General features: G+C 34.3%; 1 pseudogene; it reads right to left on the reverse strand.

Annotated features, from left to right (window-relative positions):
* Positions 1 to 17,643: 17,643 nt before the first annotated feature.
* LOC115524206 lies at positions 17,644 to 18,282 on the reverse strand (annotated as a pseudogene).
* Positions 18,283 to 24,460: the final 6,178 nt, after the last annotated feature.

Consider the following 24,460-nt stretch of genomic DNA (forward strand, 5'->3'; position numbering starts at 1 on the left):
AGATGACAGTTGACCATAAATAATGAATAGAATAATATTAGTGATACAGGTATTTATAGTGGGATTAAATAATTCTGGCAATTATGTTTTTAATGGCTGACTTTGCTTTTCTTATTTTTATAAACTCAGACTTTCTTCTAATTATTTTATAGGATCTGTGTGTAGGTCTTTGAATTTGTAAATATTAATCACAGACCTACAGTTTCCTCAGATTTTGGAAGGACATATATATCTATCTAGTCACATTTTATTAAAGTAGAGAAGCTGATATTTGCCTTTGAAGCATTACACCTTCTCTTCAGTACTTAATGTTGGAAAAAAAGTTTAAATTCTGAAGTCTAGTAGACTAGAAAGGTATTTAGGTCCCAGTAATAAGATTTTCTTGAATAAAAAAAGTTTAGATTTATGTCACAGTCTCATTGTGATACTCTAGATATTATGGAATGAGGATAAGTCTTGCATATGGTAATGCAAAGCTGGAAGTTTCTATGAATTTAACTTCATTTATATCTCCTCTGCATTAATATAGAAAGACTGATTGTGATGTCTCATATTGTGTTCGACTTGAAACATTTCAAATTTATTGAGTCTTTATTTGACCCAGAATATAGTCTGTCTTGGGAAATATATCATGTGCAGTTGAAAAAAATGTTAATTTTGGTATTGATTCTAGGGTTCCATAAATGATAATTAGATTGACTTGGTTGTTGGTGTTGTTCAAGTCTTCTACATACTTATGATTTCTATTTGTTCTATCACTTAGAAATGTTCTATCATTATCACATCACATAGAATGTTTAATCATTGAGGAAGACATGCTAAACTAAGACATGATAAATTTGCCCATATTTGTGATTTGTCTATTTTTCCTTGCAATCCTAACAGTTTTATTTTGAAGCTCTGTTGTTATGTGCACAAACTTTTAGGACTGTTATGGTCTCAAATGAATTGATCCTCTGGTCATTTTCAAATGATCTTCTTTAAAGTTTGTAATATTCTACTATTAAATATACTTTGTCTGATATAAATATTACAAAGTGGTTACTTCAACTTTTTCTGGTTAGCATTAGTGAGGTACATGTTTTTCCCCTCTTGAATCTTGATATGGTAAGCTTTATGTAGGCAACATACAGTTGACATGACATTCTTATCTAATCTGAAAATCCCTTTCTTTAATAGCATATATATATATCATATATATTTAATGATTATTGATATCATTAGTTTTATTTTACTATTTTTTACAACATTTTAATGTTTATTCATTTTTGAGAGAGAGAGAGAGAGAGACAGAGCATGAGTGGGAGAGGGGAAGAGAGAGAGGGACACACAGAATCCAAATCAGGCTCTAGACTCCACACAGTCAGCACAGAGCCTGACCCAGGGCTCAAACTCACAAACCGTGAGATCACAACCTGAGCTGAAGTCAGATGCTTAACTGACTGAACCACCCAGTCACCCAATATCACTGGTTTTAAATCTCCTTTCTTGCTTTTTGATTTCTGTTTGTCCAATCTGTTTTTGTACTTTTTTTCTCTGTTTCTTCTTTGTGTTGGGAGAAATGGATATTTTTTTTATGATTCCATTCTTTTTCTTGATGGATTATTAACTAAAATTATTTTGTGTTATCTTTGTGTATATTGTACAGTTTAGAGAATCATCATTGTTTTATCTCTGTCTAATTTTAAGTGATATTTGCAAGTATAAAACTGTGCATATGTAAGAACCTTAAAATAGTACACAACTATTTGTTCTTTCTAAGTCTTTGTGCATTTTTGTCACATATTTAACCAATATATGTGTAATATTATCACTTTGTATTTAAATAGTTTATTTCTTAAAAGATTAAATTAAAACAACTTTATATTTATCAATGTCAAGCTTTGCTACTACTCTCCATTCTTTTGTATAGATCCAGGCTTCCATCAGGTGACAAGGGCAATGGGCAATATTCCTTATTAATGTAGAAATTCCTTTATTTCTTACATTTGAGGTCTAGTGGTGATGGAAGCTTTAGGTCTTTGTATGTCTGAAAAAATATTTATTGCAGATTTGTTTTTGAAGTTATTTTTACTGGGTAATGCATTCTAAGTTGACAGTTTGTTTTTACTTTAAGCATGCTGTTTTATTGTCTTCTATCTAACATTGTCTTCAGTGAGTAATCTGTTGTCATCCCTTTTTTGTTCCTTTGTAACCAGTGTCTCTTTTTTTGGTAGTTGCTTTAAAGATTTTCCTTTTACCTCTATTTTTAAGCAATTTGATTATGTTTCTTATACTTTGGTTTCAGTGAGATATGAGTTTATGGCTTTCATCAAATTTACAAACTCTTCACATATTATTTCTTCATCTAAAAGCTAGGTGAATTTTCCAGAGCAGTAGGAATAAATGCATAGAGTTTTCTATATCTCTCTGGGTCAGTTTCTCATTCTCTATGATGGTTTCATCTCCTGGAACATATAAATCTATGGTGGCAAAATAGAGAATGGATGGGGTTGAATAGTGAGATGATCCAGCTATTGTCTTTCTTCCTTAATAAGCAATATATTCTCTGCCTCTTCATCTCTCAAGTGAACCAACCAAGTTTCTAACGATGCACCTGGTTTCTACCAATAGTGACCACAAATTTTCTTCCTTTCACATTTAGTGTAGATTTGTATCTCTGAAATTATTGACTGAAATACTGAAGTAGGGAAGAAACTTCTGCCCATTCAGGATGAAACTAGGACAAGTTGAATCTGGGGTAGCACCAAATGGGCAAGGAAGTCCACTCACCTGAAGATCAGGTCTTTAAACATTCTTCCCAGCACTCAACCCGTGATTACCTCCCCCATTCCCTTCTTATTAATGGGCAATACTGTATGCTAATCATACTCTTTGATGAATGTTTTTACTGTCAGTTTCCATGAATTTCCTTCAAATAGCAATGGCTGTTCTTCAAAGCCCTTATCCTTCTTGTTTTAGAAATTTATGTTTCTTTCAGCATCCTGTCTTTCTATCCTTGGCACCATAACTGTCAACAACTGTGAAAGATGTGAAATGTTGCCCCATTTGCCAGCTTACAATTTAACCTGTCACAGCATTTTGATGCTGCTGGAAAACACAAGTCTCCTGGATTATAACAAAAATATTGTTATTTTAACACAAATAGCAATGGCCAGTGTGTCAGCATTTTTATTAGTTCCCAAGCCCCAGTGCTTTAAGGGTAACATAGAAAGGGAAATACTACACACATGGTGGATTGCATTACAGAAGGTTTGGAACTGGAATCTTTTAGAATGGGCAGTAAATATATAGTTGATAATTACAAAAAAAAAGTTTAATGTTTTTGAGAGAGAGACAGAGTAAGAAAATTAGGGCTGGAGAGGGGCAGAGAAAGGCAGACAGAAAATCCATGCTCCATGCTGTCAGCACAGAACCTGATGTGGGGCTCAATCTCATTAATCTGAGATCATGACCTGAGCCAAAGTCAAGTTTCAGATGCTTAACAGACTGAGCCACCCAGGCATCCCTATATAGTTGATTCTTGAACAATGTGGGGGTTATGGGTGTTAACCCCCTGAGCGGTCAATAATTCATATTTAACTTTTGAATCCCCAAAAACTTAACTATTAATAGCCTACCATTGAATGGAAGCTTTATTGATAGGATAGTCAATTAACAACTATTTTATGTTATATATATTATATCCTACATTCTTACCATAAAGTAAGCTAGAGAAAAGAAAATTTTATTAATAACTTCCTAAGGAAGATAAAAAACTTTTTATATTATACTGTATTTATAAAAAAATGCATAAGTGGACATAGTCCACATGCGTATTATTCAAGATTCAACTGTACAAGCTACACTTGATTTTACTTTATTCATGGAAAATTCCACTTATTTACTAAAACAGTGCAAAAATATTTGAACTTTGAGAGCGAATTATTGTTATTTTCCAGTCTTAGTAAGCAACATTTCACACACATGATTGAAAATCCTTTTTAAGATAGTTAGGTATGATCATTGCAAGTTGTCTAGCAATATTTCCCTCCAAATGACAGTAATCAAAAACATGTTCACAATTCTAAAATATTCTTTGGGTAGCATAATCCTTGCAATTCATAGAGATTCTGGGGAAAATGTGGAGAAAACAGAGTAGTTGAAAAATTTATAATGAGACTGAACATCCTGGTAAGTCATGTGTTATCCACAATGTGTGTTATACATTTTGGTGTAGATTTCTATGTATCGATACTTTCTAAATGGAATATCCACAGCCTTTAGTATATATGGCAATTTTTCATATATTGTATTGAATGATTATCTGGCCACCCAAGTGTTCAAAACCCTTTATAAGACTTTTTCATTCCCTTGAGGACTCTTCTGCATTGATATGTCCTTAGGATAGAATTTAAAATAGCTTCAGTGATTCAGTGTGCTCTTCTATCTTCTAACACAAGAGTACCCTCTACTTTAAAACACAGTACTTGGACAAAACTAAATAAGAAGGAGAAAGAGGAGGAAGAGGAAAAGAAAAAGGAGAAGAAAAAGGAGGTGGAAGAAGAGTTATCATCAAAGGAGAAGGGGAAGGATAAAGAGAAATAACATTTGTGTGTGTGTGAGTGTGTGTGTGAGTGTGTGTGTGCATACACACACATATATGTATATATCTTGTTATCATTTTACAATTATTTCTGGAATACACTGATAATGAAAGATTACTCTTCCCCATAAAAGCTAGGGACAAATATATTTAAGAAATGCAGAATATTAAATATTTTCTTAGGCTCAATATCAGGCTTATAATCATGAATTTGAATATTCTCATAATCAATCTATACTCAGACTTCTTCCTTTCTCCTTTTCAATCAACTGGCTATCTCATTTTATGCATGCCTATTTGCTGCACTGCATCATGATACTGTATGAGGTCAGTGACCATATTTGATTCATCTTACTCATATCCCAGCCCATGGAATTATGTTTTATATTCAGCAATCACTAAATATATGTTAAATTAAAAGTGATTTAAAGTGATTCTTAAAATGCCAAATTTAGCATTTTCTGTTTTGGTAAAAAATATAGAACACCTATGCCTAGTGTTTCCTGTCACCATCTGTCTCATGTGACAAATAGAGGCACTCTTGACAATGGTCAGGATGAAAGATTACTCTGTGGCCAACATGAGTGATGAATAGAGCTTTTAATTTATACAGTGTTCCTGTTTAAAAATACATTTAAAAATATTTTAAGTAGATTAAGTTGCTTAACAGAGAAATCATTAATGATAGTATGCCTTATGTAAATAGTTGAGGGACAAAGTATGTTTTAAAATCTATAGAGAGGAAACCATGTGAAAAAAAATAGTATGACATGTTAAATTCTCATAACAAACATCAGAAAATATGCATTTTAAAGAGACTGCAGATGTCATAATACACAGAGGTACCCTCAATATGACTGCACTGTCTTAAACTTTGTACACTAATGTTCACAGCACCATTATTCTTAATAGCCAAAAAGTAGAAACAGCTCAAATGTCCATCAGCTGATGAATGGATAAGCAAAATATCTATCCACACATGGTATATGGTTCAGTCATAAGAAGGAATGAAGTATTGATTCATGCTACAGCATAACATGAATTCTGAAAGGATTATGCTAAGTGAAAAAGACAAGTCATAAAAGAACACACATATATAATTTCATTTATATGAACCATCCAGATAGGACATTAGTGGCCTTAAAGCTGGTGTGAGAGAAAGTTGGTGTAGGAGAAAGTTGGAGGAAACAGGGACTGAACCCTAATGGGTTGGGGGTTTCTTTGAGGAGTGATACAAATACTAAAAATACGGACTTTACTAAAAATCATTGACTTATATACTTTAAATTGGTAAGTTTTTTGGTGTGTGAAATATATCTCAATAATGCTGTTATTTAAAAAAGAAAAGTGTGAGCCACTACCACCTGTTCCAGAGTTAAGCAACCACCTGTCATAAGAATCTATTGTAATCCTATCAGAATCTTTTTGGTGGGCAGGACCAATTCTGAAATTTCAGAGCACACTGAAAGAAGTTCAAAGTACATTTGACTCTTGAACAACTGGACCTCACCAGTGTAGTAAAAAGTCTGTGTATTATTTTTGACTCCCTCATAACTCAATTGCTAATAGTTTATTGTTGACTGGAAGCCATAACAGTGCCATAAACAGTTGACTACTACATATTTTGTATACTGTGTGTATTATATGCTATGTTCTTACAATAAAGTAAGCTAGAGAAAAAATATTAAGAAAATCATAAGGAAAATACAGTTTCAGTATTGTAGTATATTTACTGAAAAAAAATCTGTATGTAAGTGGACCCATGGAGTTCAAATCTATATTGTTAAGGGGTCAACTGTATTTATTATTATTTGCTCCAGTGGGAAACATGATCTCTATCTCCAAAATCTGTTCACCACTGAATTGTCCTTAAAAAGATAGCCCAGGGACACCTGGGTAGCTCAGTCAGTTAAGCGTCTGCCTTTGACTCAGGTAATGATCTCACAGTTCATGGTTTTGAGCCCTGCATTAGGCTTTCTCCTGTCAGTGAGGAGCAAGCTTTGGATCCTTTGTCCCCTTCTCTCTCTGCCCCTCCCCAACTCATGCTCTCTGTCTCTCTCAAAAAATAAATAAATATTATAAAATTAAAAAAAAAAAGAAAGAGAATCCAGAAGAAAGGGCAATTAGACCTTACCTCAAAAGACATAAATGTGAGAAACTACCAAGAATCATCTTCCAACATTAGTATGTCTTGAAATTCACTTATCTTTCTTCTTTAGTGTTTATCTGTTTTAATCTCACTCAGTGTACAGTGTTAAGTAATTTTATATCTTCCATTTATTTACTAAATATGTTCCATCTTTAGTTTCCTAAACATATGAAATAAAGTTGTAATGCCTCTTTGAATGTCTCTGTCTACTAATTTTGTCATCTGTGTTATTGCTGATCAGTTTGAGTTCATTTTCTCCTCATTATGTATTTTATTTCCCTGCTTCTTTGAATGCCTGTTAATTGTTATTGGATGCAGACACTGTGAATTTTAACTTTATTTTGTATTGATACTTTTACATTTCTATAAATATTCTTGAGATTTCTTTTTCTAGGACTTGGATAGACTAATTGGGAACAATTGGATCCTTCCAATTCTTGATTTTAAGATTCATTAGTCAGGCCCAGAGCTTCATGTGTCTAGAGCTCCATTTCCTCACTACTTACACAATGCCCTTTTTAGTACTGATGTTACCTGACTTACTAAGTTTTCCATTTTAGCTGTTGGCACTTTCCCCAGCCCCTGTGTATTCTGTTCTCTGTAATTATTTTAGTTGGTCCTTTTTCCAGCCTTAGAGAGTTTCTTCAAATACATGTTCTGATCACACTCCTGTGAATACATAAGGAGTATTCAAAATAACCCTCCGCAGATGTCTGAAGTTTGGGCATCTCTCTCTTCTCTGGTACTCTGTCCTGTTTACTTTAGCTACCTTGGCTTACATGGACTTCAAGGCCCATCTCATCACATTAGGGAGATATCTGGGCTCCACTGGTTTTCATTCCTTGTTCAGCATCCTACAAAATGTTTCTAGTCAATAAGCTGGGGCATTTCTAGAGTTCACTCATTGGTTTCTGTTTTTTCAGGGATAGCTAACTGTCTTTCATTTCCTGATCTTCAATATGTTAAGCACTGTTATTTCATATATATTTTCCCCATTCTTTTAGTTGTTTGTGGTGGGAGGGTAAACCTGGTCCTGGTCACTCTATCTTGACCAGACAGTAAAATTCTCATTTACCTTTTGAAAATGTAAACATTCCTTTTACACTAGCATACAATGTTTCCATATCCATTTAACTATTTTATCCATAAGGTTAGACTTAATTCTTCCCACCCCTAGGCACATGTCACATTTTTCATATAATTAGACAATTTTATAAAAATATTCATTAACTTACAACATACTATATTTTGTCTTCTCTCTCATCTCTGTTTTAAATATCTTCTGGTATGAGGATAGCCTTTTTTTTTTTCATTTGTCCACACAATTTACATGTAGTAAATTATTCCAAAATGTCATCTGACTGGACTAAACACTTGTATTGATACTTTTACACCCATAAATCAGTATTTAGAAAGTATAGAAAGCAAACTCATGGCTTATGTGTCAATATCCATATAATAAAGAAATACAAAGAATAAATTTGATAATAAAAATGGAGCTCCATGGTCAGGACCATTTGAGTTTGCACTGGATTTTTACCTGTATTATATTTCTTAACTTTCTCTTTTTAAATTTATTTTAATTTACTTTATTTGAGAGAGAGAGTGACAGAGAGAGAGAGAGAATCTTAAGTAGGCTCAAAGCTCAGCACAGAGCCTGACACAGTGCTTGACCCACCACCCAGGACCATGACGTGAACTGAAATCAAGAGTCAGATGCTCCACTGACTGAGCCACCCAGGTGCCCCTTATTTCTTAACTGTCTAAAGTTTAGTTTACGTATTCCTTAACTGTAAGAGAAAAACTAAAATACTTTATATTTTATGGGCACTTTGGTTTTGGGTTGACTAATTAAGGTAAGATATAAAATCACAGCCTACTTTTGTTATAGAGTAAATTCTAAATATATTCAAGCTAGTAATAGCAGGGTATTTAAATATGAGTGGCAGGGGCACCTGGGTGGCTCAGTTGGTTAAGTGTCTGACCTCCCCTCAGATCACGATCTCAAGGTTTGTGAGTTTGAGCCCCTCATTGGGCTCTTGCTGTCAGCCCAGAGCCTGCTTTGGGTCGTCTGTGCCCCCCTCGCCTCAAAAATGAATACATTAAAAAAAAGTCCACCTAAAAACTTTGGGGCACCTGGGTGGCTCAGTCGGTTAAGTGTCCAACTTCGGCTCAGGTCATGATCTCACAGTCTGTGAGTTCGAGCCCCACATCGGGCTTTGCACTGACAGCTCAAGAGCCTGGAGCCTGCTTCAGAGTCTGTGTCTCCCTCTCTCTCTGCCCCTCCTCCACTCTTGCTCTGTCTCTCTCCCTCTCTCAAAAATAAAAATAAAAAAAAAAACATTAAAAAATATGAGAGGCAGAAAAAATAAGTAAAAATTATTTAAAATTCAGGATTGTGTTTTTCTCCTATTATGTCCAATCTGGATGTCAGGCAGCTCCACACTTATGTCAGCAACTCAATAATGCCATTTAGGGCTAGATTCTGTCTATATTTTCACTGTCCCCTAGTAGCACATGGGATTTCACTTTTATGTTTGTCAAATGGGTGTCATGGTCCCATTAATCATGTTCTTACCTAACCACATTCAGAGGCAGGGGAAAGAGTAACTTTTCCTTGTGTATTTGTTCTTTGCAATGACAAAATTATCCCTTTCTTGAGGAATCTCAGCAGATTTTAATCCATGCAGTATTGGTCAGAACTTCTTTAGAGGGCTAATCCTAAACAAAATGGACACAAAAATTTCAATTTCCTTGAAAGGTATTAGACTTAGCTCTTCCCCAGGTTGCTTGTTTTAAGAGATGGTGATAAAACCAAGTGTGAGGATTGCACATAAGTGGGCAAGTTGTTAGTCATATATATATATATATTTTTTTTTAATTAAAAGCTAGGTATATAGAAAGTAATAGCATCTTTCATTTAGAGACACAAAAAAAGTGGCAGAAACATATTGTTTCCTAACATTTTACTAAATGCCAGTGCTTTTTATATTTTTCATCCTGGGTAACTCATGATTAAAATGCCATGAAAATTCTGTAAGGTAAATGTCTTGTTATAGTGATACACTTTTATCAAAGTTTAATGAAAAAGTTCTGAATTAGCACAGAGACAATTAGGATAAATGTGTTTTGATATGCATATACTTTAGTAAATTAAAAGTAATCTTTATGGAAAATAGCTATTTTTCTGCCTTGGCATAGCATTGCATCAGTATACTCAGGCTGCCATGATAGTGTAGCACAGAATGCGTAGCTTCAGAGAAATCATTTTCACAACGTTCTGGAGCCTGGAAGTCTAAGATCAAAGTGCCAGAAGATTTAACTTCTCCTGAGTCTTACTGCTTTGTCTTATAAATGGTCACCTTCTTGTTGTGTCTTCAGACTTCCTTTTCTCTGTACAGACACCTCTCTGCTGTCTTTTGCTCTTTTCCTAGGGACTCCAGTCAAATTAGACTTGGGCCACACCCCCCCTTTATTACCTTATTTAGTCTTAACTACCTCTTTAAAACCTCTATCTTCAAATACAGTGAAATTGGAGGTTAAGACCTCAACATACAAATTTTAGGGGAACATGATTCAGTCAATAACAGGTGTATATATATATATATATATATATATATATATATATTCAGTCAATAACAGGTATATATATATATACCTGTTATTGACTGAATATATATATAATAATATTATAATATTATAATATATATATTCTAAATATATATATATATGTATTTCTCTAGGTTGATTGAAGTTGCTACCCATCTCTAAGTTACTTCTGTGCCTCGTTTCCACATTCCAAATTGTATTTTATTAACCTACAAAACATTGTAAACTCAATGTTTTGAGTTTCCCTAATCTAAATAAAAAAGTGATTTTTTTCAAAAATATGTAGGAAACACAAATACACCTTTAAAAATTTTTTCTCACCTATCAAAAGTCATTAGTAATCCTAAGCTATAATACTTTCCACCCTTTCATTAAAGATGTTATAATAGTGAGAAAGAACTTTTCATATATGTGAGTTTCAGCCTTGATAACCCCCTTGACTACCAAACAGTCTGGATTTTCTCCCCAACATTGTTATTTAATTTTAGGCCACTCTAGAAACAGTGCTTGAAACAACTTTCTTGCAAAATCAATTCAGTAAGAATGAAATCCACAAAATACACTTCAAAATGAAAATTATAATCAGTACTTTCCTCCTGACTACATTCAGCAATAAAATATTAAATGGAACATTAAGAACAACAATTAAAGAGCTTAGCTTTTAAGCTGTCTGGTGGTGTGCAAGACTCGGTTCTTTATTGGCTATTAGAAAAATTACCAAAGATTTATCAGTTATTCTAAGTGAATGCAGAACCGCCTGCTCAGCAGTAGTGACAGGAAGTACTTAACGAAAACCTAAATTTCTTACATTTTCATTTTGGAAAAATTGTTTTATAATTTTTCAGTCGAGTATGGTTAGTGTGAAAAAAAATTTTAAATGTTGGCATTATATATAAAATAAATCTTCACAACTAAATAGCTCCTAACCCTGGAAATGTTTGAAAAGGCATTTCTAATGTGTCTGCTCCAGGTCAGTCAATCTTATTAAAATGTGTACCTAATAAGTCCATAATGAATATTTATAGAAAAAAATTCATAGATAAATATATTATAAGGAAAACACTGCTGTTTAAAGACAAATATAATCCATAAGAAATAGTAATGCATTATAAAACAAACTATATATGTCTTCTTTTTATTAAAACGAATTGAGGGGTGCCTGGGGGGCTCAGTGAGTTAAGCGTCCAACTCTTGATTTCAGCTCAGGTAATGATAGCATAGTTCAGGAGTTTGAGCCTCAAATCAGACTCTGCACTGACAATGTGGAGCCTGCTTGGGATTCTCTCTCTTCCTCTCTCTCTGCTCCTACCCCACTCCTACTCTCTCTCTCTCAAAAGAAATAAACTTTAAAAAATTAAAAACAAACAAATAAACAAAACACTTAAGGGGCACCTGGGTGGTTCAGTTGATTAAGCATTCAACTTCAGCTCAGGTCATGAATTCACGATTGGTCAGTTTGAGCCCGGCGTCGGACTCTGTGCTGACAGCTCAGAGCCTGGAGCCTTCTTTGGATTCTGTGTCTCCCTCTCTCTTTGTGCCTCCCCCGGCTCACACTCTGTGTGTGTGTGTGTGTGTGTGTGTGTGTGTGTGTGTGTGAAATAAATATTAAAAAAAAAAAACTTTAAAACATCTTAAAAAATAACGGAGTATCTGTTTTTAATTAATTGTACCCCTTAAGTGGAGGTGAGATGAAGGGGGAAATTAGCATTTGGTTACTTTAGGTATATGAGACAGGAAGGATAACAGAATACAACGAGGGAAAGGAAAAAAAATGAGGAGGGGAAAAAAAAAAAACTCTTCTTAATGCAAACTGCTGATTGAATGTGCTACAACAAAAACAAGTTTTTATTTCAGTGTGTACGCGTTCTTTCTTTCATTTAGCAATCTTAACTCTTCAGAAAATAACATGCCACTCTGTGGCAACACAGCCTCTTCTTTTCTGTCTCCTGGTAGGAGAGCTCTGGGATCAAGGTGATAATACTCTTTATCGAGTGTTTTAGTAGTCTAGGAAATGAGGGCTGGTATAATCATGGCCCTCCAGCAGTGCTGTGGTAAAAGAACCTCTACTGCATCAGCTCCACTGGCCGTACTTCACTAAAGTCCTCTTTCAATGAGGTCAGACAACAGTAATTTGTTATGTGGGTCATGGCAGAATCCTTCTTCTCAACACTACAAAGAATGACTCCTCTGTCAATATAAATACATCCTAATGCATTTAGTTTCCCTGGAGGCTCTATTACACACTCCAGAGCTATCGTGCCAAATTCTGCCACTCAGCATTATAATATCTTTCATCTTGCCTTTTCCCCCCACTTTATAATAGAAGTGAATAAAACACACACCTATAAAAGATAAAGGTGGTTTTCTTCTTTAAAAAACATTTTACTTTGCGGACATTATCAAGAATGAACATCAGATTGGGCATGCTAGCATTTCAAAGGACAGGACATAATTCAACAGAAATATTACATTAAGAATTCAACTCTTTCATATTTTTCCATCAATATTTGTTTCTGTAAATCTTTATTATTTCACCCTCACCCAAATAAATATGTATATGCAAAATATGAAAAATGGAGGAAGTAATTTTCCCACAAAAATTGTAAACTGAAACAATTCAATAGTGATTTCAGAATTATCTGGCTCAATATAGATGTGTCTTTCTATTGTTACTAGTATCATTATTCTAAAATTCTGATCTTTAAAATTTTTCAATTTCTGAAATGTTAGTTTCAAATATTATAAAGCAATTAGAATGAATACATATTAAGGAATATAATATAATCTACACTACGATGAACATTTTCATTATAGATGTACTTAGTCTCAATTTTCCCCATCTCTTCATTCATAAAACAAAGTGAAAGATTGCAGATTTCTAGACTCTTTTCAAATATTAATTGATTTTATATTATTTGTTTTTCTATGGTATCTTAACCTAATAAATCTCCACATTAACCCCTCCACTCTAAAGAAAATGTAAACATACACAGACTAACATCCAACTCAGAGTGGATAATGGTCTGAATAGAAATGGTGGGTTTCAAATTGGTGGATATTGTTCTATGTTGACTGCTCTGAGAAAAGGAGATTCGGGGTCAAAAAGGTCAGGTTTTGAAGTGCTCGTGTAATGTAGCTTTGAGACGAAGAATATTAACTCAGACAAACTTTAAAAATGCTTTCCTCAAAAATCTGTATAAATAAATTAAAAAAAGGCAACTTTATTCTCAGTAGGTCACAAAGCCTAGAGGCTAAAAACCCTAGACAAGATGCTAACCAAAGGTCATTTGCTGTTTTAAGATTCAAGATTATTGTACTCCTCTTGTTCCTTGAAATCGACAATTATAAAAATTGCAGTAATAGCAGGTATGCTTTATAAGTTTGAACTTGAAAAAACAACTCAAATTCTTAAATATTCATTAATAACAAGCTTGGAGAACAATACATGCCACCAAAGAGCTACTTCTCTGATGCTGTGAAAAGCAGTTTAAAGAGCAAAGTGTTATGCATATGTGCTCACATTCTGACACTGATAACTACCAAACGTCTGATATTTGAAAATGTTTAATAATACCAAACATTATTACTGAGGCTTATTATATAATTAAGTACTTTGATAAGTAATTTGCAAATACTCCTTATTTGATATTCACACTTGCTTCCTGATATAAATGTCATTGTTACTGACAAAGATCCAGAGAGTTCTGGATTCTAGGATTGACCCTCAATCAATGTGGAATGGGAGATGGTGAATAAATACTGCCCCTCCCTACCCTTTTTGAAACAAATCGATGTATATTCGATACTATATTAGAAGTTTCTGAGCAGATAAGAGCTCTGTTATTAGCTAGGGAACACTATAATGACACAACCAATATCAATTTCCTATTATTTCTCTCTCAATTCTCTCACTTCTTCAAGGTACTACCCGGAAACAACCTTCCAGATAAACTACTTGCAACATAATCATTGACTGAGAGTCTGATTTTAACTTGAACCTTCCTACTAGACATGGCCTTAGAAAGCACAATCTTGGTATAAGATTCAGGAGGTTCATCAGATAGGATTACGGATTCCATCAGTGGTAGTAAATCATTATAATAACTTTTGGCATGCTACAATGTTAATAATTATTAAGACTCATCCACCTGGATGTACTGTTATGCATATTATTGGGGTCTTTATGTAGGGTTCATCATGCAGGCATGATCAAATATTAACTCCATTTTCAGCCCCACTATTGGGATTTGGACAGCTTCCAGGTGGGTGAACACAAAAACGTGCAGGAAGAGTGGTGGCATCTGAAGAGGACAGGGAAACTCTGTGCCCCTTCCCATGGACCTTTTCCTATGCATCTCTTCCCTCTGGATGATCATGTGTATCCTTTACCATGTATTTTTATAAAAAAACTAGTAAACAGGAAGTAAACTCTTTCTGAGTTTTATGAGATGCTCTAGCAATTTAATCAACCCCAAGGTGAGGGTTGTGGGAACCTGTGGTTAGTCAGAAGCACAGATGACAACCTGGATTTGTGATTGGCATCTGAAGTGGGGAGGCTGGGCAGTCTTGTGGGACTGAGTCCTTAACCTGTGGGATTTGATGCCATCTCCAGGTAGATAATGTTAGAATTGAGTTAAATTACACGTTGTTACAGAGAGCTGCCTGGGTGTGGAAAAACAACAACACCCATCTGGTATTAGAAGTACTGTGAGTATGGTTGTAGTGTGGTAGTAAAGGATAGACATAGGAGGAAGCTGGAGATTTTCTGACACAAAGGAGAATTTCTATACCTTTCAAGAGCTATAGGAACATAATCTCAGCTAAGAGTGTTATGAAGTGACCCGAACCACCATCATGCCCTGCTCTAGCACAGCAAGGGTAAATGGCAAGCCATAATTAATTCAGTCTGTTTCAAGCCCATCTTACAGTGGATCCAATGAATATACAGACACACCATGAGATCATTACCTTGGTTTTTGAGTTCGTTATTATGATGAATATTCTTAGAATCTGGAAGAACCTTCACATTGCTTTTATAATATTTGTTGAAAGAAAATGACAAAAAGGCAAATTCGAAGCCCTTTGAACTACTTGTCTCTACCGAGATAGTTGGTATTGCATAAATCAATAAATTGTTCCTTTTTTACCCCTAAATAGTCCATTATATAGATACAATACAAATTATATATTCATTTATCTGTGGAAAGACATCTTGGAGGCTTCCATTTCTTAGTGATTATAAATGAACAAAGTTTCTATAAGCATGAACATACAGGTTTTTGTACAAAAGTAAGTTTTCACTTAACTATCTAGGAGCATGACTGCTATACTGTGTGGTAAAGCTATGTTTAACTTTATAATTAGCTGCCAAATGAACCTTCCAAAGTGACTATACAATTTTTAATTCCAACCAGTCATGAATAAAACTTGCCAATATTTTATATTGTCAATCTTTTTGGATTTTGGAACCATTCTATAGAGCATAAAGATATTTCATTATTGTTTAAATTTGTATCCACCTAGTGACAAAAGATGTTGACAATATTTACATATACATATTTTCCATGTATCTATCATCTTTGATGAAGTGTTTATTGATATCATTTATCTGTTTTTGTACTGGGTGGCTGATTTTCTTGTTATTGGCTTTTAAGTGTTCTTTATACATCCAGGAAAAATGTCCTTAATCAATAGCAATTTGTAAGTATTTTCTTTCCATTCGTGGCTTGTACATTGTCTTATGAGAACGTTAATAAAGTACAATTTATCAGTTTCTAATATACTGTACTTTTGTGATATATTTAAAAGTTCATCATCAAACCCAAGGTCAAAGCAATGTCTTTTTTTATTTCTATAAGTTTTATACTTCTACATTTTATATATTTTTAAACTTTTTTTTGAAGTTTATTCATTTTTGGGAGAGAGAGAGACAGAGTGTGAGCAGGAGAAGGGCAGAGAGACAGGGAGACACAGAATCTGAAGCAGGCTTCAGGCTCCAAGCCGTCAACACAGAGCCTGACACAGGGCTTGAATTCAATGAACTATGAGATCATGACCTGAGCTGAAGTTGGATGCTTAACTGACTGAGCTGCCCAGGTGCCCCTGTAGTTTTACATCTTATATTTGGGTCTATGATCCATTATGAATTCACTTTTTTTTAATTTTTTTAGTTTTTTTTTTTTTCAACGTTTATTTGTTTTTGGGACAGAGAGAGACAGAGCATGAACGGGGGAGGGGCAGAGAGCGAGGGAGACACAGAATCGGAAACAGGCTCCAGGCTCCGAGCCATCAGCCCAGAGCCTGACGCGGGGCTCAAACTCACGGACCGCGAGATCGTGACCTGGCTGAAGTCGGACGCTTAACCGACTGCGCCACCCAGGCGCCCCATGAATTCACTTTTTATGTAACTTACGGTAACCATAAGTGCCTGATAGAACCTATCAGAGACTCACTGGAAGAAGTGACATTTACCTTAACTCTAAGATTAATTCAAAAGAATTTATTTTTAGTAATTGTATAACCAGGATTAATATTGATCTAACTCTTAAGGAAATGAAGCACCATGAATGGGAAAAGGAATAAAATATGAGGCTTATCGGGATTAATTTTTTTTTTTTAGTGCCAGCTTGAAATTATAGCCAGGAAAGATGATTCACTAAAGAACAAAGACAAAAACAAACAAACAAACAAACAAACAAACAAACAACAGAAAGAAGAACCTAGATTAAAATAGGACCTACAAATGAAATATAAAATAAGCAAACTAAAAAATATGATTTTAACAGCAAATCAAATTCAACTAACAGAAAATATAAATATTAAATGTTGTCAGATCACAGTGTGTTAGAACATAAAAATATAAAATACAGAAAACTGACTAAGAGGTATAGAGGATATAACAAGGGTTTAACAGATATTTAATTGGAACTCTAAGAGGCAGGTCGAAGGTGAAATTTAGAGAGCAGTACCTGAGGATTTTCCAGAATTGATGAAAGACACGAACTTGTAATTCCAAGAAGCCAGAAAATCCAAAGCATAAGAAATACTAGTAAATTAATTCCTAGATACATCATAATAAATCTCCAGAATACAATAGCTAGTGGAAGGAAAACAGGTGGGGTTGGGAAGATTGATTACTTTTTGTAAGAAGAAGAATTTAGTTGAATATTACCCCATTATCTCATAGTTTTAACTTACTTTTCATGGTCTTCCTTTTTTTACTTTTCTTTTTCCTTCCTTCCTTGTTCCCTCCTTCTTCCTCCCTCCCTCCCTTCCTTCTTTCCTTCCTTTTATTCTTGGATCAGTCAAGAGAAATAAAACTCTTATTTTCACTGTCCAAACACCAGGCAATATACTGGGAAAACCAGCGGAAGTCCTCACCATAGCCTTGCCTCTGGAGCACATTGTGCATGAATACTTTCATGAAGTGGACATTCAGCTCCTTCAGGGTCACATTCCCATTTCCTATGGACTTTCCATAAAGCCCAACTATCTCATGGAGTTTTTCCTCATTGATTTCATCTGCTCTGTCAATTTTGTTACACAAGATAAGGATAGGCATATTGGATATTGTTTCATCAGTTATTAAAGCCTTTAGCTCAGTTTTGGTTTCCATGAGGCAAGGACGATATGCAAAATCCAACAGAAAGGCAATCCCATTAACCGCTGGCACATAATTTTTCCAATCCTGGTGTTCTTGCTCGTGCCCACCAGGATCAAAAGTTGTAAAAGTCATTCCAGCCATTGTCAGCTATTCTGATGTTGGATCTAATGTTGAAACCTATGGGCCGAATCAGTCATCACTGAGCATGCGGAGAAGAGTGGTTTTGCCTGTATTGTCCAAATCCAACAATACAAGTTTTCCAGATTCCTTGTAGAGTCCTAGGAACTGGAGCACACTGCTGAAGCCATTGTAGATCCACTCAAAGTTCAAAGACATCATTAATACTTAACTATGACCAAGGGGTTCCTCTGGTGGCAGTGGGGGGGGGGGAGGGTTCAACCCTCCTACACAACACACAACCCAGCAGCACCAGGACCACCAGCTGCTTCTCTTTTCTTATTTCTAACCATGTCCTTTCTCTTGACAGCTATGAGAACAGATAATCTAAGATCACATTCACTCAGTTTGAAACGTCTTTTCCTCTGTTTGGTGTCACTCAATTAAGGTTTTAACCTTAATTTTGATTCATTAACTGCACCTTCTCAGAGATCTTGCTTATACACTAACTGAAACATGGCTGTCCTCTATGGTACAGTTTTCTACAGAATTGATTTTTAACACAAGGAGATATAATTTTTGTAAGTGTTGACTAACTTTGAGTTCCCTTCATCTGTTTTAGGAATAAGAGTGAATAAACTACTTGAATGTTTGCTTAAAACATTCATCATTTTATATATAAAAATATAAATGAGAATTACTAACATAGCATTATGAAATTAATTTTAATGCAACATACATTTTCTTCAAAAATCTGTCATAGGACTAAGGTTCTACATGTGTTCAAATATGGAAAGACTTAGGATTACTTCCTCAGGTGATGTCTCCCTCTGTGAATCCTATGTAGGATTTTCCTCTTTCTTTGCTAAAGATCTGTTTACCCAGGTCTCTTTTTGCTGCTTAAAAATAACTGATAAAAAGGCAGAGATATGCACATTTGCTGCTGTTGACACTTTCGTGTGTATCTCATTCTAATTTCCTGCCACCAACTCCCAAACTGATCTATATCTTGGCAATTTTCTGACACAATCTGCTCTAAGTACCGTCTACAGTTTTAAAGATAAAGTCATTATTTTTACATCCAAATAACAGCAACAAATGACCTTTACACTTTTACTAAAACAATGTCTGATGATTACTGATAAGTTTCAGTCAACACTACAGCAAACAACCCTGATTCATGCTATAAAAATAGTAAAATTCATCCAAAGATTTGAACATGTTCCTTTTGCCCCTTTTCCCTCCCCATTCCAGAGACACTTCAGCTTCATTGCTAGACTGGCTGCTCTGTTCATGCCATCAATTAAGGCGAAGCACAGGGACATGCACATTATTGTTTACTATACCACCTGAAACAGGAATACAGTAGCCCAGAATGTTAGGAAACATATTTCAGGACTTCTTTCAGCCATCTCACTCCACCCAAACAATAATCCTTTCCTCCTGTTTCTGAGGGCCAGGGAGCAGTTGCCCTTTTAGATCTGGAGGGGACTTGAGTAGCATAAGATATATTAGATTTCAGTTTGGTTTATTGGCTTCTTTTTTCCTGTTGTCAGTATTCCACTTATGCTGTTTCCTATTGTGCACCCTTTTTCCCTCCTCACCAAAGGGCTGACCCCAGAAGACAGAAAAGAGAAGACTTTGTTGTAGCTAATTAGAGAGGGAAGATTTCTGGGAAACTGGATAGCAGCATCACAGTAACTCTTAAAGATCTTTATATTTAACAAATATTTACAAAACACTTTAGAATGTGCAGGGCTCTGCACTAAGTTCAGTTTTTTTTTCTTCTTGAGAATATTTCCAACAGCTTGAGGTACTTACATTAAATATGAATCTTATTCAAAAATCTTAGAAAGCCACGTTTTGGGCCAGTAAAAGGCTGATATTTGATATTTAATACAGGAAATGATTTCTTCTTTATTTTCTTACTTATATAAGATATATATATGTATATTTAATATATCTTATATATATTTATATATATCTTATTTATCTATATTATAATATATGTTATATTATATATATTATCATATATATACATATATATATTTATAGCACACACACACATATACACTATGAAACAACTTACAGCATACACACATACAACACATTCCTGTATATTCTCACTATACTTAATTCTCAATGTCTTTACTTGCAGTTCTAATTTACAAAGCTAACTTAACTCAAATCACCAATTCAAAAATGTTTTAGTGTTCAGGAATGGCATGTAAATTTCAGGGGTTTTTCTCTTTTTATATAAAAGAGAACAAAATTCAATTATGTTTTAGGGAGTTGTTTGTTTTCTCATTGGTCTCAATAATCTAAAGGAAGTAAGTAGTTTGGAATTGAAAAAAACGGGAAGTAAATTTTATTTATTAGGAAATTTGTAAATTTTATCAGCTTCTAAAATCAAACTACCATGTATATTATTAGATTTTAACTCTATAATAACCTAGTTTTTACAGAATAAACTCTGTAAGTTGAGACTCTAGTGTGGTCTTTCTGATACTATACACACACATACACGCACACACACAAAACCAATGCACTTACAAAGTACAAAGGTATTATAACTAAATTACATAAATTGAAGTGTTATAACCTGGTTTTGATATGTGATTATAACCCAGTGTTACATAATCACTATTCTATTCTCTTTTATGTAATTTTATGGATTTATGTAATGATTTGGGGAGAGGGGTTATTATGGGCTGAATTGCATCCCCCCAAAATGTATATGCTGTAATCTTAATCCCTAGTACCTTATAAGATGACTGTATTTGGAGATAGGGTATTCAGTTAAGTTACAATTCTGGCACTTCAACAAGCTGACAAAGTGAGAATTTTCTTGGCAGCAATTGATTTCTATTTCCCAAGATGTTCACTGAGGATGTGCTTATTTTAAAGCAATATTAAAGGTCATGTGCTTTCATATATTATGTTTGAATGTTAACTTTGTTAATATCTTGTCATGTGTAGGTATAAAATAAATAAATCATATTTATCATGTATGGGAATTCAATGATTAGCTAGGTTCACTGGCAGAGTTTTAAATAGTTCTTATCTATTTTCCAGAAGACACTTAATTTTTAAACTATTTTTAAAGTTTTTGTTCAAACAATCTAACCATATTTAACTTACTGTAAATACATCAATGCTTTATGTCACAGTTATAAAATTTTTTATCTGATTGCATGTATATAATACCTATACTTTTGGGGTGCCTGGGTAGCTCAGTCGGTTAAGAGTCAGACTTTGGCTCAGGTCATGATCTTATGGTTCCTGGGTTTGAGCCCTGTGCTGGGCTCTGTGCTGACAGCTCAGAGCCTGGAGCTTGCTTTGGATTCTGTGTCTCCCTCTCTCTTCGTCCCTCCCCTGATCATGCTCTGTCTCTCTCTCTCTCTCAAAAATAAACGAACATTAAAAAATCAAAAACAACAACAACGACAACAATAATACCTATACTTTCAAGTTTGCTGAGGGAAAAACGAGGTTGCTAAACTCAAAATACCTATAAATAAGGTGGTAATGTATTCATCGAAAGCAGACCAATCAGTAGACATAAAGAGCATTGGGGATCGTGGAAAAATGGAATTTGATCAACATCCATGGAGGCATTTAGAGGCACATTTTTTTGGACATAGTTGGTCAAAATAAAAGATGTCTGAAGTCTAAATGAGGCTCAATGGTAATATATTTAGTGTCTTCACATAAATTAAGTATTCACTATCCCCTATATTTTAAATATACAGAGAAATAAAATTTAAACTTGAAAGTCTCTATTTCTGATTTTATTTCAATATGTTCCTGACATATCTTATTTTCAATATAATTAATATAAGTTATTCACCTGGCAATACCTATATATCAGTAAATTATAAAATTAAATTAGGAATATATGCTACTCTATGGATGGTAAGATACAAAAGATAAGGGAAGGGAATATTTACATGGTGAATTAAAATAGTAGAAATAGATAAGCTTTATAAGATTTTTAGTTCAGAAAACACCAACTCTTCATATTATATATGTATTTCCTTTAATCCATAAACTAGACGTAGAATGTAAACCATTATTGTATTGACTACATATAATTTGTCTTAACTCATTATTCCTCATTTTATGTGATACAACCTAGCAGTAGCAAACATTTAACCTTCTAAATCGATAGTATTGTGCTGTCTAAAAGTAGTAATAGGTATTCTCCTCTGGCTCATTAATCTGATGATACATTTTTAATTTCATTCATTCCATTAATATAATGGAGGAATGAAGTTGGTTCTCTGCCTGCAAACAAAATGACATTTAACATTATGAAAAAATGTAAATAATATGATTCTGAAATATAACTGAGAAGGTCTCCAAAAGCATGACCTTTCTAGGTTTTACATATAAACAAATACCATGAGATTTTATTCTAAAGTAATCTTATATAAGAAAAACTCTGTATATATAATAATGATAAAATTAATAAATCCCACATTTTTTAAACTAAATGGCTGAATAACAGTTTAACTGGACTATTCTTTTTTTTCCCCCTAATCTCACCTTAAAGGTCAGAGCTAACTCAGCTTAATGGTTCAATCTTTTAGGGACATATACAATGACAAAGTAGTAATGGCAGGGACACAAAATTGCAGAAATCATATTTACAAAAATGATGTAGTGAACAGGATAATTTATTTACCAAAATTTATACCATTCTCAAATTTGTATATATGGAAAATAATAAAATAATTCTTAGAGGACAAACTATTGTTATTTAAAATAAAAAGAATTTTGGGTTCATGGTGGCTCAGTTGGTTAAGTGTCTGACTTTGGCTCAGGTCATGATATCATGGTTTGTAAGTTTGAGCCCTGTATCGGGCTCTCTGCTGTCAGTGCAGAGCCTGCTTCGGATCCCTGGTACCCCTGTCTCTCTTCCCTTCCCCCGCTCACACTTTCTCTCAAAAATAAATAAAATAAAATAAAATAACATAACATAACATAACATAACATAACATAACATAACATAACATAACATAACATAAAATAAAATAAGAATTTCCAGACGCTAGCTACAAAAATGTGGTGAAATGTTTTGATCAAATTTAGCTTGTAGTAGCAATTAATTATGTTACTTCTTTTAAAAAAATTAATGTTTTTTTCATTTTTTTAATGTTTATTTTTGAGAAAGACACACACAGAGTGCAAGCGGGGGAGGGGTAGAGAGAGAGGGAGACACAGAATCTGAAACAGGCTCCAGGCTCTGAGCTGTCAGCACGCAGCCCATTGTGGGGCTCGAACTCACAAACTGTGACATTGTGAACTGAAGCTGAAGTTGGACACTTAACCCACTGAGCCACCCAGGTGCCCCAATGATTTTTTCATTTTTGAGAACCAGAGAGAGAGACATAGAACAAGTGCGTGAGGGGCAGAGAGAGAGGGAGACACAGAATCCGAAGCAGGCTCCAGGCTCTGAGCTGTCAAGCACAGAGCCGGACGCATGGCTCAAACTCACAGACTCTGAGATTGTGACTGGAGCCAAAGCTGGACACTTATCCTACTGAGCCATCCAGGTGCCCCTACTTTTTCTTTTTATGTGAATATTTTACTGGGTTCAGTTGTTGACCTAAATACCAAAAAAAGTATAAAATGGAGGCATTCTATAGTAAGCATAATGCATCACATGTAATGTATATGACAAAAATCTATACACTTAGATGACTCTTTCTTTTAGTGTCAGTTGAACACATTATTCTATTTTTCCCATAATAATTTATTCTTCATTTGTCATTGCAAATTGACGTTTCCAACAAAAATCTAATTATAGGATTAATGGGATGCACAATAAAATAATATCAAAAATGGCTTTACACTTCACAGGAATTTAAACATTGTTGTATTTAATGCACATTTCAAATCTGTAATGCCCTTAACTATGCCTTTCTTTTGCTTGGGATGAGGATGAAGCTTTCCGGCATTGGGATGCCTACATAATGCTAGATAGCTGGTGCAGATGCAACTCATCTTGATGAGTCATTTTGACTTCCTTGTAGACTCTCCTTATTCTTTAAAATTTCTTTCAATGGTGGTACACCCACAAATCTTTCCTGTTGTTCCCCCCCTTTTTACCCACAATCCTACATTAGTCCTGGGACATTCCCATCTATTTTAAATGACTCTAGTTACCATTTTAATGTGGAGATAGTTCCAACTTATATTTTAACCTAGATCCTCTCCTTAATATCTCTACATAGCAGTGATTATTATCGTATTACTGATACAGAAAAAGAAATATATATATAAAAACACATATATAGATAGATACAGTTGTGTATGTTTATTAGTTTTATAATTTAGATGTGTGTGTATCTATATACCTATGTGTGCCCATGAAGTACCTACAAATACATAT

This window comes from Lynx canadensis, chromosome A1 (assembly GCF_007474595.2).
Source record: "Lynx canadensis isolate LIC74 chromosome A1, mLynCan4.pri.v2, whole genome shotgun sequence".
Lineage (NCBI taxonomy): Eukaryota > Metazoa > Chordata > Mammalia > Carnivora > Felidae > Lynx > Lynx canadensis.